The sequence below is a fragment of the Phasianus colchicus genome, chromosome 11, assembly GCF_987193195.1.
Source record: "Phasianus colchicus chromosome 11, bPhaCol1.hap1.1, whole genome shotgun sequence".
Lineage (NCBI taxonomy): Eukaryota > Metazoa > Chordata > Aves > Galliformes > Phasianidae > Phasianus > Phasianus colchicus.
Genome location: NC_143446.1, coordinates 10,072,354 through 10,089,310, shown reverse-complemented (window position 1 = coordinate 10,089,310; position 16,957 = coordinate 10,072,354).

The following is a 16,957-nucleotide window of genomic DNA, read 5'->3' as shown; positions in this document are numbered from 1 at the left end:
TCCCCCTCTTTTTCCCTTGTGCCCAGGACGAGGGAGACGGCACCGCATCCCCGGATCGCCCCGGCACGGAACGACTCCGGAACGGGGGAGCGTCGCCCTGGAGTAAAAACCACATGAAAAGCGGCTTTGGGAGCGTGCAGAACAACCCCGGGCAGGGGCACACGGGGGTGTCCGAAACGGGGGCAGGGGGGGCTGAGAGCCGCGGAGGAACCGCTGCGCTCCCGCGGCGATCCGCGGTGCTCTGCCGGGATATCCCGGGCTGTGTGCGGGGTCAGGGCCGCCCCCGAGTGCCACCAGAAGCACTGGGGACATTGGGGTGGACGCGGTGTCCCCACGATTCCCCCTGGAAGAGAAGGACGCTTTCCTCTGCTGTTTGCCTTCTGTACTAAAGATGTCATCTGAAAGTCTGGGAGGAAGGAGAGACCGTGCTCAGCTCTCTTCCACGGTAACCACCATATTCTTCATATGGAGAAATATGATAGACAGCGGGGAAGGCTTTTTTTAAAAAAAAAAAAAAAAATTCTTTCTTAAAAATAAAATAAGAAAAGAGGGGGGAAAAAAGAAAAAAAAAAAAAAAGAAGAACCAACCTTTTCAATATTGATTCAACAAAAAAAAAAAAAAAAAAAAAAGAGAGGGAGAGAATTTTAAAAAGAGAAGAAGCAGCAGCAGCAGTGGGGAGAATATAGGCTCAGCAACTCTCCAGGTTCGCTTCCTTATTATTACTATCCAGGGGTAATTTTTCATCTCTGCTAGCTAATCTTTGTTCCTTGTGAAGATAATGAATAGCCCAATCCTTATCTCCTGGGCTCCTGGAGGCTGCTGGAGAATGGGGTTGAACAGGGTTGAAAATTGGTTCCAAAGTGCTGCTGAATAAATGGTGTTCCTTATCTCTCGCTTCCAGATTATCGGAACCCTTTCAAAACTCACACAACAAATACAGCCACCGCATCTAATGCATCATTTACCAGAGCAGATCTCCGCGTTTGATCGGCAGATAGGCAAAATCTATGTATTCCTTGCTGTACTTAGTATGCATGGACGCCGGGCTGCTGTGCACGCGGGGTGCCCCGCCGGGCCGGGACACCCCCGGGGCTGTCAGAAGTGTCCCCTGCCCTTCCCCGACGCGGGGAGCGGGGTGGGAGAGCGAAGCACGGCGCAAGGTGGATTTGGCCCCTCTGGGACCTGCGGGGGGGACCCGAGGTTCCCGCCTCGCCCCGCGCATCGCCGCCCGCATCCGCTGCTCTGCGCTGTGGGGCAGCCGGGCAGGACCCCAAAGCGGGGCGTTTCGGCACCTCCGGCTCGGAGCTGAGCGAGACCCTCATCCTGCGGGAGGGCCGGGACACCCGGGGCGGCAAAACCCTATAGAAGGGGAAATCCTCCCGCCTGGAGTTAGCCTGAAGTCTGCCCGCTCAGAGAAGCGCTAGGCTCTTTCCTTTCTTCCTTTCCTTCCTTTCTTCTTCTTCTTCTTCTTTTTTTTTTTTCTTTTCCCTCTTTCTTCTTTTTTTCCTTCCTTTTCATATTTTTTCTTCTTCTTTCCAACTTTTTTTTTTTTCTCCTTCTCTTCTTTTTATTATTAATTTATTTTTATTTTACCCACTACCAGCCTAACAACAAACACCTCTCAGCCCTGGCTCCAGAGCAATTGATCCCACAGCGTTGAGCAGCCCTCATCACCCCCTTCTTCCCCCTGCAGCCTCTGACCTCGTGCTCAGATCCCGAACAAGACGGCATTTTGCTCTGCACTCCTGATGTCCCCAGCACTGCCCCATTAAGCACACGGTGTCCGCAGTGCCCCGGTTCCCTTTGCCCGTCCTCTGCAGAGGGAGCCGTCCCCTCCTCCAGGAAAAGGAGAGAAACTTTGATGGAAGTTGTGGGTGAGCAGCAGCCCTGCCCATGCACAGGAGTTTTGCAAATGTTCAACTTGTACTAATTTTTTTTATAGTTGTATTCACAGTTGTTCCCTATAAAAAATGGACCTGTGTTAGTTTATTAATAACCTAAACATTACGTATTAAAGACCTATGAGTGACACGAGATGACAAAAAGCTGTATTTTTCCAATATACACAAGCACACATTTAATAACCTTCTATTGCATCTCAGCTAGGCCTTCTCTCTGATGGTTCCCATGGCAACCGAGATAAAAAAGCAGCCATTTTCCATATCTCTATGAAAGTCTATTATATTGCAGGATTAGTTCATCTTCTGCTAAGGTCAAACACAAAGTCATACAACCTGAAATATTTAGAATCCATGTACATTCATTTTTTTATATGCCCTTTCATTTCCCACAAAAGACGGGGCTCCTCTGAGGTTTTATTCCCCGAGAAAATGCTAAGCAAAGCAATAAAAAAAAATCACGATTAGCGGCTGATGAAAAGTTCAATTGTTTTTTTTTTCTCCCCAAAGTTTTTTTTTTCCTCTTAAAAAAAAAAAAAAAAAAAAAAAAAAACCCACACACTATTGTTGCGCAGATAGCGCCTTCCCCATTTATCTCTATCAGCAGCCGTGATTGCGGCGATACGGCCGCTAATTGGGGCCGGCAGCGATCTGCGGGCGGACGGCGTCACCTTCTGGCCGAGCCGGGCACCAAACCGAGCATCGCCGAGGGATCGGGCAGAAATCCCGGCTGTTTGAAAAAACACGCGTTAAAACACGAGTGGAGAGGTTGGCTGTCATCCGCGCTACGAAGAGCTATGGCTCTTTCTTTGTTTTTTTTTTCTCTCTTTTTACCCAAGGTCACTCTTGAAAACCCAAGAAGGGAATTTTGTGTGTGTGTGCGCGAGCACCTGCTCACGGTTCATCCTGTTCCCCCACCTGTGCATCCATAAAAGCCCACACCTGTGGCTCTGCCTGCTCGCTCTCAGGCTCTGACCCTATAAAAAGGGAGCAGACAGTGGTGTTTTTAAGGCCAGTGTGTAGTTTTGTGCTTTTAAACTTTAGGTCCTGGGAGCTGGACTACTTGCTTCTCCTTTGGTGTTTGTGTTTCTGGTAGTGGGGTTTATAGGAAAGGCAGAGTGCCAAAAGTACACCCTGAGCTGCAAGTCTGAAGAGGAGTGCAGAGTGTCCCCAAATGTAGGTGGGTTTTTTCTGGTTTTTTTGTTTGTTTGTTTGTTTAAGCCTTGTGGTTTCTTCCCTTCCCTCCTGCATTCTTCTCATCCTGGCAACAGCAGATATGCTTTTTGGGGTCTGCAGCCCTGAAAAACCCTCTAGAAGCATCAGAGGAGCTGCACCCTCTGCCCAAAGCTGTGTCCCATAGCATACCCATTCCTCAGGGCAGTGCTTTTGTTTCCATTGGGATTCTGCTTGTACCCCAGGAGAAGGGTCTGCCCCTAAACCTGGCTGCTCAAGGATGGCCTTAATGGGCATTCTGCTCCCCCAGTCTCACAAACATGGCTCAGAGTGGTATGGGATTTGGGGGAGGGTGAAATGCCCCAGCTTGGCCCTGGCTGTTATTCTGTCTCTGTGACGCCTGGTGCATTGCTGCGAGTTCCCAGAAAGAGGCCACGATGGAGGACACTGGGGTGGGAAGAAAGGAGCTGACCTCGCGATTAAAAGCCATAGGGAATGGAAATGCTTCAGACAGCTTCCAGCAGATGTCTCTGGGAAGAAAATCTCCTTGTTCTGCTCCATCGGGCTCTGGTGGGCAGCTTTGTCTGCTAATTGCCCGCTTTGTGCCGCGCTGGAGATGCGTGATTTATCCCCGCTCCTGTCGCCGTGCCTGAAAAGATCTTGTGGAGTTGGAGGATTTAAGCCCCACTGATCCCTCATGGATTCATACTCTCATACAGTCTTATAGCAGTGCCAACAGACCCTATGGGCTCAGATGAAAGATGCTCATCTCGAGCTGGAGCTGCTGGGATCCCACCCATCCCAGTGCTCTCAGTAGTGCTCAGATCTCAGCTCCCTGCTCAGAGCAGGGTCCGGTGCAGGGAGGAAACCTTCACACCGCGTGGTGCTCTCTGCGACTGGGGGAGAAGCAGAGTAATTATCTGATTAGCAGCAATAAGCCTTGCTTACAGCTTGAGATAAATGAACGTTTGAAGCCCTCTTGGCTTTTTGGCTGCGATCAAACGTGGCATCAGTTTAACAACTGTATCCTTTATCTGGGGAGGGGAAGGCGAACCTATCTTGACGCGGGGCATGAACTTGAACTAAAAGGGCTCTCCTTCAATTTTTTTTGCCTGTGCTGTGTGATACTGCTGGGTGATAGCGTGGGGAGCATGGGGCTGCAGTGCCAGGAGGATGGGGACGGAGTGTGAAGCTGCACAGGATATTTGGAGAATGGTGAGAAGAACAGAAGCCCCTTCCCTTGTTTTTCCCAGCTCTGTTTTTGGAGATGGCTGGGTGGTACTGGGCAGAAACCTGCCCAGCCCATAGAAGCCACAGCAGTGCTTCCTATGGGGCTGATAAAAGCAGGATTACTATTTTTATATTTTTTTTTCTTTCTCTGGAATCCAAACCACTCACTTCAATGCTCCAGGCACACTGGGGGGCCAGCCCAGTGTGATGGCTGTGCACCCTGCCCTTGGTGCAGGTGAAACAGGAGCATCCCCACAGGCAGCCCTTTCCTTAAGGCTGAATCCTGAGCCTTGCCTGCTGGGCTCCTAAACAAAGCCCCTTCATTTGTTACCATGGCCACGTTTTTTGGATGAAGGGATGGATTTCTCCATAAATCACTATTTTTCATCAAATTAAGAGGGGAAGAGAAGTGGGGAGGAAGGGGAACACCCCAGCCCTTGTCTTGGTGGCTCGTCATGCTTGCTTTTAATTGACAGAGCCCATTATTAATGTTTTCCAGCCGCCTCTCATCCAGGGCTCAAACCTCCCTTTTAAAGCCCTGTCATGTTCAAAATTGACGTGTGTTGACTTTGGCCTGGGAGAAGCCAGGCCCTGGCTGTAGGTAGGAACTGCATGTGTTTAGTCTGGCATATGTTTTATTTTCCCCTTTCATCAAATTAGTTCAGCTGTTTTTTTTTTTTCCTAAAGGAAAGAAAAGAAAAACTCTTTGACAACCCAAAGTTCTGGGTTAGAATTGCAGCATGGCGTTAAAACAACAAAAAATAACTCACAAGTGTGGGCTGGGCAGGATGGGGATGCAGTCCCTGCAAGGCTCTGTCTTGAGGAGTGGCAGATGCTGGAGGAGAGGAGAGCTGGGATTTAGTTTAATTTGAGCTGCCTATCTCAGCATATTCACCATTAGTCTCACCCATTCATGTGCCATCTCTTTCTGTGTTGACACTGTGTTGTATCTGCTCATGCAGCTGGGCTGCACCAGGGCATCACCTTTAGCATCTACTAGTTCCTGTTATCATAGAATGGCCTGGGTTGAAAAGGACCACAATGATCATCTAGTTTAAAAACCCCTGCTATATGCAGGTCACCAACCACCAGACCAGGCTGCCCAGAGCCACAGCCAGCCTGGCCTTGAATGCCTCCAGGGATGGGGCATCCACAGCCTCCTTGGGCAACCTGTTCCAGTGCATCACCACCCTCAATCAGGCTGTGACCTCACCTTGGCTCAGCCAAAAACTGGCTGTGAGCCTGGCAGGGTGAATTGTTGGGTGGCTGGGAAGCCAAGACATAGAATCGTTAAGGTTCTGAGGCCATCAAGTCCAACCAAAAAAAGCAAGGCCTTCAGTGACCAGTATCCTCAGGAGGTTTTCCATCCATGAACTAAGTATGACCCTGCCTAGATTCTGAGATGCTGAGACGCTTCCCCACTGAGCACCTGGGACCAGCAATGATGTGGTGCATCTCACTGGGATGCAGCCCGGACCCAGAGCACATCCATCAGGGATGCAGTGCCCATAGGTGTGGGAAGGAGCTCCCATGAGTGGGGCAGAAGTGCTGCCTGAGGGCTTTACCAAAATGGTGGTGCCTTGTTGTGAGAGCTGTCTCCATACCGTCCCAGTATTGCCCCAGGTGCTTTGGGGTCAAACACACCAGAAATATCAGTGGTGTGCATATAATATAGAGCAAATCAAGCACTTGGCTCCCCAGTGGACCTCAAAATCATAGAATGGTTTGAGTTGGAAGGGACCATTAAAGGCCATCTGGTCCAACTCCATTGCAATGAACAGAGATGCCCACAGCTCCATCAGGTGCTCAGAGCCATCCAGTCCAAACTTGATTGTCTCCAGGAATCCACCACCTCTCCAGGCGGTCTGTGCCAGTGCCTCATTGCCTTTACTGAAATGAAGTCCTTACACCCAGGGAAGAGTGTAGGGAGATGGAGTGCTGCTGCCTCTCCCCATGATCCCTCTCCAAAGGGTCTGGCCCCGTACAGAGGGGCTGAAATATTTCCTAGCAGCTACTTCTGTAACATTAGTGAAATCAAAGCAAAACGTGTCAAAATTCCCATTAAGACACATTTGACTTCCCTTGTTTCAAGACAAAGTGTCTTTGCCTGCAGGCAGGTTTTGGGTTCGCCTCGGCGGCCGTGGGAGACTATTGGATTACAGGGCAGCTCGGAGCCAGGTTTTGCTCTCTTTGGGGTAAGGGCTTTTTCTAATCAGGATCGGTTTAATTCTGTCATCTGAATTATGAGCTTGGCTCTGTTTCTGGCTGGTGCAGGAAAGAGCTGAGAGGAAGGAGTGTGCTGCTGGAGGAGGGGAGCAGACAAGGGCAGATCCCTGGGACCTGCTCTTTGCACTGCAAGAACTTCATATTCACCTTTCAGATGATGATGGATGGTGGAAGGTGTGAGTCTTCCAAGGGTTTTACAGATACAGACTAAACCTCACCTCCCAACTTTGCCACTGACGAGCATTGGACTGATTTCCAGGTGGGGAAACTGAGGCAGAGGGTATGCTGCCTGTCTCTTCTGCAGCAGGGAAGGAGGCCAGGGGATGTGGCACTGCTAAAACCGAGCGAATTCCTCATTAAACAGAGAAGATGGCAAAGTCCCTCCTTTCTGCCTGAGAAAGGCAGTGTCTCCATATCCTGGCTTGCGTGTCAGGGGAAGCTGTCTGGCCCTCACCACATCCTTGCACTGAAAAGGATACTTTTATTTTTTCCCATTCCTTTTTATTTATTTATTTCCAAGAGCGGGGCTGGAAGTCGAAATGCTGTGCTTTCCCTGTTATTCTGCAAACTAGCATGAGGCAATGGAGGAGGCAGAAGAAAGGAAGCAAGTGGATCTGTTGCTTAGTGTGAGCTATTTGGGGCTCCAGACTCTATCTGAAAAAGGGAATTGCTTCCAGTTGCCTGCAAGGAGAGGAGCAGCTGCCAGGAGGAGTTTAGGCAATTGCTGGGTTAGCCACTGGAAAATGCACTGCAGTACATCCTCAACTTTGTGCCAACATGGGAAGTGGCTCCTTCCACATTTTCTCCCTGTGGAGAGAAGCAATTCAGTGAGACCTTTCCCATCTCATAGCAGTGAGATCCTTCCATATGATAACCTCTGCTCCTTGGTTATGCTCAGACCACAACTGTTCACAGGTCTGGGCCCAAGTTGGACTCAGATATGTTGGCAGAGATGGAGAAAATAGGTGAGCTGCAGAGGAGTCTTCAGCAGATCTACCATTGGGTCATGTCTTGCCGGGTTTTTGAAAGGTTTCTTAGTACCAAAGAGATCTAGTTGGTATGTGAAGTGTCTTCAACTCACTGGATTTGGGGACAAAGAGCTGTCTGCTCCCTGGCTGGGCCAGTCCTTGGCTGGAGCAGGGAAACCCAGAGTAGGGCAGTGGGATGGCACAAATAGTGCTGGGTCCGGCTTGTTGGCATTGGCCCTGCAGCAGTAGCTTGCTGCAGGGCTCAGCTAGAAGGGGACAGAGGCTGATGTGATGTTTTTGGCTGGGTTCCTTGTTGGCATAATCAATCTTCCAGAAGAGATGCTCTCTGCTCAGCATCTCTGATGTTATCACATCCCCACTGTCAAGTGCAGGGTGAAAAAACATCCCAATGCTTTCATTTTCAGTTACTTAAGCCCTGAGCATCTCTGAAGCCTTGGTTCCATGCTGCTTTCTGCATCCTCACCTCCCTGCTGACGAGTGGCCCTTACACAGGGGAGACATCCCGCATCAGCAGTGTCCTGCTCTGCAAGGTGCAGCTCTGTTGCAGCGACATCTCCAGGGGAATTTGGAGTTGGTAATGGGTGCCTGTCTTGGAAGGGCAGAGTTTTGTCTTGATTTATGCACTGACGCATTATGCATGGAATATTTGTGCAAAATGCCCCTTTCTGACTCTTTGGATCGTAGACAAGAAACATGGCTTGCATCTTACAGATGCTGGCTCATCTGATTCCTTTTCCCATGGCCTGGTTTGTTTAATCAGTAGAGACCTTCATGTCAGAGAATGTCTTTCTTCCTAAACTGGAATCTGATAGCTGCATATACTGGCCCAGGAACTCAGTAATCCCGAAATTCTTTTCTTGGCCTCTTTAAGTCGATGGAGTCAACGTGACATCTCTTTGACAGGGCCCAAAGGTATTCCAAAGGTATTTTTATGGGGTTATTACTTCGGAAAGTGCTGGTTTGTCTGCATTTGGGACTCCATTGTGTATTTCATGCCTATTGAGCATCAAAAGATATGATGATAATCTACAGAATGATGCTGAGAGTCAATGTTTCCTTAGGTCATTGTTGTAGGCTTCTACCACAGAGATGCTGGAACTGGTGTCTGGGAAACATGAGGTTCTTGTGTGTCTCTTTGAAAGTCTTTACCAACATCTGCCAAAAAAGGAGTCCATATATATCCTGGACGCCTTTTTTCTCCCATTTAGAGAGATATACTGAAGGGACAGTACATGGCGTTGGCTCAGGACATGGAAGGTTGCACACTCTGGCACAAGCCACCAGGCTGAAGGGGGACAGGGATGGCATTTTCTCAGGACCATAAAGAGGGACAGCCCACAGCCACTCCTACAAGCTCCACTGTACTTCAGCAGCATGTCTTCTCTGGGAGCTTGGTGCCAACTCAAGCCCTGTCTTGCAGCTATGTCTTGGAGAGCCTGGACCATCCCTGCAGCTCCAGCCAGGCATTACCAAGTGCATTGCCACACATCCATGGGAGAGGGATTTGTGCTGGGTGCTGTGCTGGGGCAGAGCTGCCCAGAGCTGCTGGGCTGATGCTGGCTCCCCTCGCCCCAGGGTGCCCCACCAAAATAGCTGCTATGGAAAGAAGTTTGTTGACTTTTTTCTTTTCCTTTCCTTTTTCTTTCTTTTTTTTTTCTTCCTGTGTTCAGACTTCCCCAGGCCTCCTCAGAAAGCCCTGGCATATCATCCTACAGATGTGGCATAAAACCCCTGGTTGCAAAATATATCCGTCATGGCAGTTGGTAGTGTTGTGCAATCTCCATCAACTTACGGAAACCACTGTGAGATCCTATTAAAGAGAAACTCCAGCCCCATCCATCACTCCAGCCACAGTCACGTGTCCGGCTGTCAGGCAGGAGGGCACAGGCAGGCTGTAGGCACCAAGAGAGCTTTCCCTTGCAGTGGGTGCTCTATTGCAGGAATGGACAGGATGGGAGATCTGGATTGGCACCAGCTCCCAGTGTGTACACCAAGGGCTGTGGGATCACCTTCAGCCCCAGGCAAACCTGAGCTGGAGGATGTGGATCTCATCAACCCCATCCATCCCTGTCCTTGGGCACTTTTCTTCCAGCCCCATTGTCAGACTTCACAGTGCATTGGGAAGGGACTTAGTGTTGGTATGAGCATCCGTTGCTGATGGACCCCTCTCAACCTGGCAGCTTTATTGCGTGATACCTCTCCTTCTCTGCAGCCACATTAATCCCCGAGGGCTGCCTGGCCAAAATTGCTGGTGCTCCATTACTCTGCTGTCAGCATCTGTTTCCCTCGTGAGAATCAGGCTCCACATCAGAAAATAATAAAGGCGATATTATGAGCAGAGGGGAGAGGAGATTAAAAAACCTGTTCAAAGAGTCTGCTGCTCCCTGTGCTGTTTATTGCACGTCGTGGCTTTGCCTTGTTTTTGTTGTCACTGAAGTTGGACTTTTAATTTTCCTCCGATCATGAAGTGACTGGTTTGTAATTTCCCTATAGCTCTGAGGATTCAAAATTCGAAATTGTTGCTGTGGGTTTTCTTTTTTTTTTTTTCAAAGTACCTGTTGCTCCCCAGGATCAACTGGCAATGCTCTCACTGCTCATTGAAGTGCTAATAAAACCCTTCATTCTCTCAGACCTTGACAAGCACTGGACTCAGCCCTGGGGTTAAGCCAAACTCCGTGGCAGGGATGGGGCTGTTGGGATCTTTGTGCCCCAGCACTGGGCTGGCTCTGCTCCCCTTGAGGTCTTGCTGTGATATGTGCCATCATACAAGACTTTTTTTTTTTTTTAAGATACGATTTTTTTTCCACAATGTTTTGGTCAATTTTCACCCTTAATGCCTTTGGCTAATGAGCCTGCTGAATTTCACAGAATGTTTTTTATGCTCTGACACATTTGTGCTGCAGGTTGGCAGCTCTAAGAGAGAAGGTATTTAAGTCCTGAAGCCAAAAATACTGTCTCCTTAATTCCTGTGCCAAATACTTTATCTGTGATAGTTGTTTGTTTTTTTTTTTTCTCCCAGTTGGTGATGTTTCTTTAATTAATGGGGGACTTGTGTCAGTGCAGAGCTGGACAGGTAAATCGTGCAGGGTTGTGCTGGGATGATGTTATAACTGAAGTCTGCTGGCAGGGCATCACTGGTGCTCCATCCCAGCCATGTCCTGCACACCTCTGTGGGTGGGGCTCCTAAAATGATAAAATATCCTGAATTGAAAGAGAATCATAAGGATCACTGAGGCCAACTCTTGGTGGCAGGAGAACAGCAGGACTCTGCCTTGCTTCTGGTCCATCTTGACAGCCAGGTTCAGGGCTGCCCCACCAACATTTTTCATTGGCACACACACAGAAAAAGGGGGGAGGAAGGGGAATAGTGAGAAATTAAAAATCCATTTATTTCTGAAAGAAATTTCCCAGCTGAGCTTTCCCAGCTGGACGGTAGGGGACGGTTGCTTTGTAATCACACCCAGCTTACTGTTGAAAACATTTTGGTCAGATTTTTATCTGTGTCGGAACAGGAGCAGCCTTGAAGAACTGTATCTGGGGAGATTAGGTGGCTGCCAGTGCAGGGCAGGATCCTACTCAACCAGCTGGGACATGCTGCAAGTGACACTGATTTGTGCCTGCCTAGAGATACATCCCCTCTGTGCTGTGGTGGAGCTGGGTGGCTGCTATCTGACCAGGTGATGTCTGTGGTGGGACTGGGAGTGGGGTTGCCATCTGCCCACAGTATCAGGAAAGCTCAAAAGAGAAGAGAGATGAATCCTTGTCCTCATAGTGGTGTGGAAGGAGCGAGGAGGCAGAGGGCTGCCCTGTATGGACAGCATCTGTGTTGGCACTGAGTTGCCAAGAGGGAACCCAATGGCAAAATATCTTTGAGGAGCTGGAGACAAGATGAGAGACCAAGTGGTGCGTGAGAAGCTGGAAGTGGTGAGATTTCATGGAATCATAATGATTGGAAAAGACCTCTAATATTATTTAGTCCAACTGTCAATCCACCACCACACCCAATAAACCACATCCTTCAGTGCCACATCTCCACAGTTCTGGAACAACTCCAGGGACAGGGACTCCACTCTCTCCATGGCAGCCTGTTCCAGTGCCTGACCACTCATTCAAAGAAGAAATGTTTCCTAATATCTGACTTGAACCTCCACGGGGCAACTTAAGATCATCACCTGTTGTCCTATTGCTGTTACCTGGGATAAGAGGTCAACCTCCACCTTGCCACCACTTCCTTTCAGGCAGTTCTATAGAGTGATGAGGTCTCCCTTGAGCCTCCTCCGGACTGACCATCCCAGTTCTCTCAGCTGCTCTCTGTAAGTCTTGTGCTCCAGACCCTTCACAGCTCCTTTGCCTACTCTGGACAAGATCCAGGGCCTCAAGGGGTCCAAAACTGAACCCAGTGCTCAAGGCATAGCCTCATCAGAGCTGAGTACAGAGAGGCAATCACCTCCTGCTCCTGCTGGCTGTACTGCTGATGATACAAGCCAGGATGCCATTGGTCTTCTTGTCCTCCTGGGCACACTGCTGGCTCATGTTCAGCCATCTGTCACCTAACACCTCCAGATCCTTTTCCTCCATGCGGCTGGCAGGTGTTGGAAGAAGAGCCCACCGTGCAGCCAATGCTGCCTGGGGAGCCCTAACCCTGCAGGGACAAATCCTCTGCTCACCCTCTGCTCCCCTCTTTGACTTTTATACTCTTACAGAAAGAGAACAGTCCCAATCCATAGCAACAGCATGAGCCAGTAGGAAGGAGGACAGCAAGGCAGAGGCTCACACCAGCCCGGTGACACCTGGAAAATGCTGGTGGCTGCACTGGGCAGTGCTGGGGTTTCCAGTAAGCCCGGTGCTGGGGCAGGAAGCGTGCAGCGGGAGGCAGGAAGCTGCTGCTGTGCTGTCCTGCATTCCTGCGTGCTGGAAAGCCGAGTCACACTTCCTGCAGCCTGCCTGGAGCTCCAACGCCCTGAGCTGTACCCAGCTGGATGCGGCCCTGCTGTTCTGCTTGGGAATGGGAGCACAGGGGGCTCTGATCCACCCTTAGGTGCCCAGACTCCAGTTGCAGACCCTCTGGTGTTTGCAGCATAGAAGGGAGTTGGCTATGCTCAGGGGAGATGAGGTGCATCTCCTCCATGCCACACAACCTCCTGTTTTCAGATCCCATCTCCATGCACATCTCTGCTCTCCTCTTCTTCAGTTTGGATCCTGGAGAAGCCTAACCAGAATGCATGCCAGCAGCTGGCAATGGACCTGCCTCTACAAGTTGTTTCCCCTCCTCCACTCACCTACATCAATGGGGTCATGGCTAACAGGACGGCCCCCTTCCATGCTTCCCTCAGGATGCACCCTTGGGATCTTCTCCCCAAGCCTCTTCCGTGCCCATCTTTGGGTTATTTCCTTTAAGGTCCTTCTGCTTTAATGCTGGTAAGATCTCAGCTGGCTCTCATTGTAGTTTCTATTTGTTTTCCTTCTAGATATCTGCAAATCCCATTTGCTTGTGGCCACAGACTGCTTAATTTATCAACATGCCATTTAGCTGAGCCTGGGCAATGCACTGACTCTGCAATGCATCACTGAGAGGTTTTCAGATTTGTTCTCCTCCAATAGCCCATTGGGTGAGCTCAATCCTCTACAAACTTCAAATGTCCAAGTTTGCTCATATTATTTTTTCTGCTTCTTTGCTTGTTTATTTTTATTGTATTAGTGATCTTTCAGTTTTGGGGCCCTCATTACAAGATATCAAGGCCCTGGAGCATGTCCAGAGAAGGGCAACAGAGTTGTGAGGATCTGGAGCAAAAGTCTATGTCAAGCAGCTGAGAGAACTGAGATTGTTCAGTCTGGAGGAGGATCAGAGGAGACCTCATTGCTCTCTAAAACTGTCTGAAAGGAGGTGGCGGTGAGGTGGGGGTCAGGCTCTTCTCCCAAGTAACAGCAATAGAATGAGAGGCGGTGGCCTGAAGTCACCCCTGGGGAGGTTCAAGTCAGATATTAGAAAATATTTCTTCTCTGAAAGAATGGTTAGGCATTGGCACAAGCTGCCCGGAGAGGTGGTGGAGTCTCTGTCCCTGGAGGTGTTCCAGAACTGTGGAGATGTGGCACTGAGGAATGTGGTTTATTGGGCACAATGGTGGGTCAGTGGTTGGACCGGAATATCTTAGTGGTTTTTTCCAACCTTAATGATCCTATGATTCTCTATTGTTTACCTGGTTGACTTGCATAGAAAAGCCCATCTGAGAATCACATCCTGGCCTCACTGTTCTGCTGCTGTTCACAACACTGCTGCTGTTCACAACAGCTGGAAGCAACCTGGCCTCTCTTGAGAGCCTACCTCTACTCATGAGCTTCTCTGTGCCCTTTGAGTGTTGTTGCAGGCTTTGATGTCCAAAGCAGCTCAGAGCCAACACACGCTAGTGATGCCAATGTCCCTGCCTTGTCCAGCAGCGACCCCAGACTGCACAGAAACCCACCCCATAGGAAGCGGGATCACAGCTGGTGACTGCGGTTTCCCATGCAGCCACCATCCCCGCTGCCATCGCCCTGTTGATGGGGCTACAATGCACACCGCAGGGTGCCGACGTGGGGATGAGTTATCCAGAGCTCTGAGCACAGCAGAGCCGGCGGGGTTCCCAGGGAAGGAAATCCCAGCACTTCATGAGCTCCAAAGAATGGCAGGCAGCAAGGAACAGGAAACGCTCGTTAGGAAGGAGCGAGGAAATGGAGCCTCTGCCCCAACCCAAGCAAACTTTTGAGGACCGGAAAGTGGGAGTAGGAAGGTGTAAAAGTGCTTTGAGCTTTGGCAGAGGATTGCAGAGGTCAAAGGGTAAAGGGAGAGGGACAAACACTGCTGCAGAGCTCGAGGAGGGGGCAGCTCGTGTGTGCGTGCCATGGAGGGAACTTCACGGTGGAGCTGCTAATTAAATAAAGAAAGGCTCGTCGCCATGCCTGTTAGGTTAACTCAGCAGGGATATTGCAAAAGCAAATTCCTCCCAGCAAGTGTAATTAGGGGGCCGGAATTCCTCCAGTTCCTTGTCCTTGCTGTGGATTCTGCTAAAGCCATCAGGTGAGGGGGAACAAGAAAGTCCTATGCAATAACAACCCCCTCCTGGAGAGGCAAGGATTTCACATCAAGGCTTGACACTTTTCTCGCTGATTATTCCAGGGTGGAAAGTACGTGTCAGACAAAACAGTCGGGGTCGTAGGGCTGCTTCCCCCAGGGCAGCACACTCACATTAGGGGTGGAAAGAAGATAGCAAGAGGTCTGGGCAGGGCACTGTCAGGATTTGGGAGGTGCCCACATGCAGGATCCAGCCCCATCTACTTGGCTGAGAATTCACAGCACTCAGACTGCTACATCCCAGTGCATCACTGGGACACTGGGATCCCTGGGCTCATCGTGGTATCCTATGCTTACATGGGGAGGGAAGATGCTTGTAGGAGTCAGCACGTGAAGATATCTCACCTGGTTCTGGGGGACAACAGGTACCTGGGGAAATGGGGACAAGGCAGACCGCATGGTGTGGGTCGAGGGGAGAGCCTGGGGCTGGGCAGTGGGGATGGAACGCATGGGGTAGGGGAGAGGAAATGTGGGGGGAGGAGAAAGGGTGAGCCTGGGACCTTAAAGAGCAATTAGTCAAAGTTGAATTGTTTTTCTAAACTCTTAATGAAAACAAAGAGTGGGGCATGGCCCAGATGGTGCCAGGGGATCAAATAAATGTCGCGCTCAGGAAGCAGCTGCTACTGGGAATGTTTCCTGCCAGCTCCGCTGCTGCTCGCAGCCACTTTTATTATTTGTTATTTTTCAGGACTGCAGCTGGGGTTTCCCTCCAGCTGTGTGGAATTACACTTAGAGCTGGTCCACCAAGAGCCCACAAGTCCCTGTCTGAACATCCCTGGGGCATGCAGCATCCCTGCCTGCTGCCTGACCCCCCCACTGCACAGAGAGGTCTCATCCTCTGACCCAGATGCCTCGTGCCTGTATAGGGGTTTATCCAAGGTGAGCATCCCATTTCCCTGCCCAGCCCCTGCATAGGTCCGTGGGGGTTCAGTCTGTGCCTGCTCCAAGCCTGTAGCTGATGTGAATGACCAAAGTTGAGAAATTTGATGAAGATGAATAATTTAGGGTGTTATTTTCACCTGCCTGCTGCTTTTAGGGAGACAGAGAGATATTTATCTGTTATCCCGAGGTCTATGAAGTCTGTGCTTCTATTAAAAAAATATAAACCACAACAGAAAAACACCTGACTCCAGCAGCTGGGGATTTATGGAACCCTGTCCCTAATTAGAAATTTAAGAAACTTGCTGGCCCTTGTTATAGCCAGCAGAGACTCCATGTAGGAGTTTTGTGGCAGTAAGCAGTAAGAAGCTGGCTTGGTAGGGTGGCTGATCCCAGAACAATGTGCCCTCAAGGCAGAAGACCACAATGGGATGGTAGGTGTTAATGGTTGTACCTTTTCCAAGGGCCATCCAGATGGTGATACCACTAGGATCCCTCCCAAGGAACTAAGTGCTCATCTCCTGGCCATTTGCCTTTTATACAAGGAAAACCCCACAAGCACAGCAGGGCAAGATTTTTGACATATAACCTTGTCACAGGAGCTCTGCCAGAACCAAACCCCCAGTTGCTGTGGGATTTGGAGATGCCCACCTGGGGTCTGGTGGTTGCTGCTTCCCGGCTGTGACATCCAGGGCTTGGCCAGCTCCTGCTGGAGGCACTGCTTCCCTGCCCGTCATCTCGTGCCCCGGGGCTCGCTGTTATGTCCTCAGAGCCATTTGATCCACAAAAATCACAGCTGATCAAAGGGGCAGCTTACGGGAACACGCTGCTGGTGACTTCCTCTGGTGGTGCCAGGGGCTGCGCTGCAGAGGCGAGACGCAAGGGAAGAGATTGTTAACTGCTCAGCCTCTGCTCCCTCTGACAGGCAAAGAGATTTTCCTAAAAAGATTAAAAAAAAAAAAAAAAAAAACAGCTAATGGATTATTTTGAATTTCCCCCTTTCTGCAGAAGCACATTTAAAAAAATGTGAATTCCCACAAAACCACGATGGGCTCCTTGGGTTTGTGCTTTGCACATCTGTTGGGGAAGAAATGATAGTAAAAACAGGGACCCCTGCCAGCCAGCAACAATTCCCCATTCCTCCCATGTTTTTTTCTATGAATGTTTTGGTTGTTAGTGTGTAATGTAACTGTTTTTTCTTGGACAAGGGAAGAAAAAATTAACAGTGTCTGTCCTGCAGCAGCAACCACATGAAGCCCTCTTTTGGTGCACAGGGAGTGCCACCAGTGTGGGCAGAGATCACCTCAGGTGAGTGCTGCCAGGCTGGGCTGCACCCACAGGGGAAGTTCAGGTTGGATATTAGGAAAAAATTCTTTTCAGAAAGAGTGTGATGGAGTGGCAGAGGCTGCCCAGGGAGCGGTGGAGTCACCATCCCTGGAGGTGTTCAAGATGA